At 38.8% G+C, this 2,240-nt stretch overlaps 1 pseudogene; it reads right to left on the bottom strand.

The window, feature by feature from the left end:
- Nucleotides 1–949: 949 nt before the first annotated feature.
- LOC120594647 (uncharacterized) lies at nt 950–1,068 on the bottom strand (annotated as a pseudogene).
- Nucleotides 1,069–2,240: the final 1,172 nt, after the last annotated feature.

Here is a 2,240-nt window from a genome sequence, read left to right as displayed (position 1 = left end):
ATTTCTTTTTATTAGCAACCCAGTCTGTGGTATTCTGTTATAGCAACTTCAACTGATTAAAACAGTTTCCTATCCATTCATTTCTCCATATATACACAAGTATGTGGTGATTTCGCCTAATTCCTTGGCTTTAAATCTATTTGCTGAAGAACTTCAAATTTATATCTCCAAATGTGACCTCTTCCATAAGACCCAAACTTGTGTCTCCAACCACCTACACAACATATCTATTGAGATATCATATTAGGTGGCTTAGGGTAAATTATGAGATAGTAACAAACAACTCCCAAAATTTCAGCATATTATACCAAAGGTTTGTGTGCCCCCTCATTAAATATTGCCTCTTTCTTAGCTGAAGAGCTCTGATTAATGTGTAATTTTCATCTGTGAATGAAGGCTGGAGGGATAACTTCTATCTGGAGTATGCTGCTTTCATAACAGAAGGGGAAGAAGGATGGCGACGCCACAGAATAATTTTTAAAGCCATTTTTTAGGAACGGTATATGTCCTTCAACTCACATTTTATCAGCCAGTGCAAATCATATGACAAGCCTGATATCATTGAGGCCAGAGAACATAACTTTCCCATAGCAACAGCTAGCAAATAATTGAGATCAATCAATACAATCTGGCACAAGTGTCTGATAAGAATCTCAAAGTTAATATGAACACAATTTAAATATTTATCCTTCTTCAGAAGACATGCTCTTCTCCAATCCTTTCCACTGTACCAAATGATATCTCTATCTATCTACTTAGCCCAGCAAGAGATTTAGGAAAAAACAGTAACTTTTTTCTTTCCTTCTGTCTATCATTCAATCCATCATCAACTCTTATTGATTCATTTTTTTTTTAATTATTTTTTAGGTGAGGCAACCTTTGGTTGACCTCACAGATTTTAAGGACCTTGTCAGCTTACAATCTCTTATTTTTATTGTTTTATTTTTTATGCCTACAGCACCTGGTCTTCCTAGATGGTCTCTCATCCAAGTACTAACCAGGCCCAACTCTGCTTAACTTCCGAGATCAGACGGGATTGGGCTTGTTCAGGGTAGCATGGCCGTAAAGTTCTTATTGATTCTATACACATATCAAAAATCCATTTCTCTCCCGCTGTTATCATTCTAGCCTAAAACACCATCCTTCTCTCTCAGATTAAGACCGTAGATGCCCAAACATGTCCTCCTGTCACCAGTTCACTATACAGCAGCCACATTATCTCTTTGAAATATAAATTAGATATCATGTCAATATTTAAAATCCTTCAGTAACTTCTATCACAATCAAATGCCCAACTCCTTATAGTCACTACAGGGCGCTATGTGACTTGACTTATCATCCTTGATAACTTCAAGTGGGACATTCTCTTATTAGCCCACTGTGCTCTGTTCATACTGAAACTGATAGTCCTTATGACTTTGATTAAATTTAGTTTAAAACCTCTGCTCTGGAAATCATCTCTCTCTCTCTTTCAGAAACCAAGCCTCTCCCCCAGATAATCAGCAGCCTCCGAGGCAACAGAAGACAGTAGCCCAGATTTGACTAATGGTCATAAGGCCCAGACCTCTGGCAGGCTCAAGGGAACATCTTGACCTAAGTTATGTTTCAGTTCCTCAGTTCTAAAGTGGAACAACCCTCTGGCTACTTTCTCATGAGACCAGACAGTAGAACTCCAGGAAAGAACTCAGAATTGTCCTCAAAATCTGAAGAAATAATTCATTACCTTTACCTTAATTCTGACCAATCAGCTCCCAAACACCACCCCGAACTCCTAATCCATAGTGTCTTATGACTTTTCTTTGTATAATCTGAAACCTACATGCCACCAGGGAGCCAGGTCTTAAGAGCACTAGCTTACCTGTGTCTCCAGGCTCAGCGCTATTTCCTTAAATAAATCTCTACTTTCTTTGCTACGTATTCCTGTTCAGGCATCCTTTGGCTTTGATGCATGCAGGCAAAATGAACTCCTTGAGTTCGGTAACAATATCAGCCTTGGATCTTCCAGCACTCAAAACTCCTTCCCATCTCAGGCAATGTGCAAGTGCTGATGGTCTGTGCTTACAACCTGGACCACCCTCCTACCCTACAGTTTTCCAGTGAAATTTCACCTCCTTAAGGAGGCTTTCTCTCACCATCTTAGCCCAATTAAGAAATTCAAAACCTTTTGCCCTTGAATCAACCCATCATCTATCATAGCAAAGTTGTTGTTACTCAAACAATAATTCAATTTATTTCATATT

Source organism: Pteropus medius, unplaced genomic scaffold, assembly GCF_902729225.1.
Source record: "Pteropus medius unplaced genomic scaffold, Ma_sr-lr_union100, whole genome shotgun sequence".
NCBI lineage: Eukaryota > Metazoa > Chordata > Mammalia > Chiroptera > Pteropodidae > Pteropus > Pteropus medius.
The sequence above is the reverse complement of the archived record's forward strand: the minus strand, read 5'-3'. Positions and strand labels throughout refer to the sequence as shown.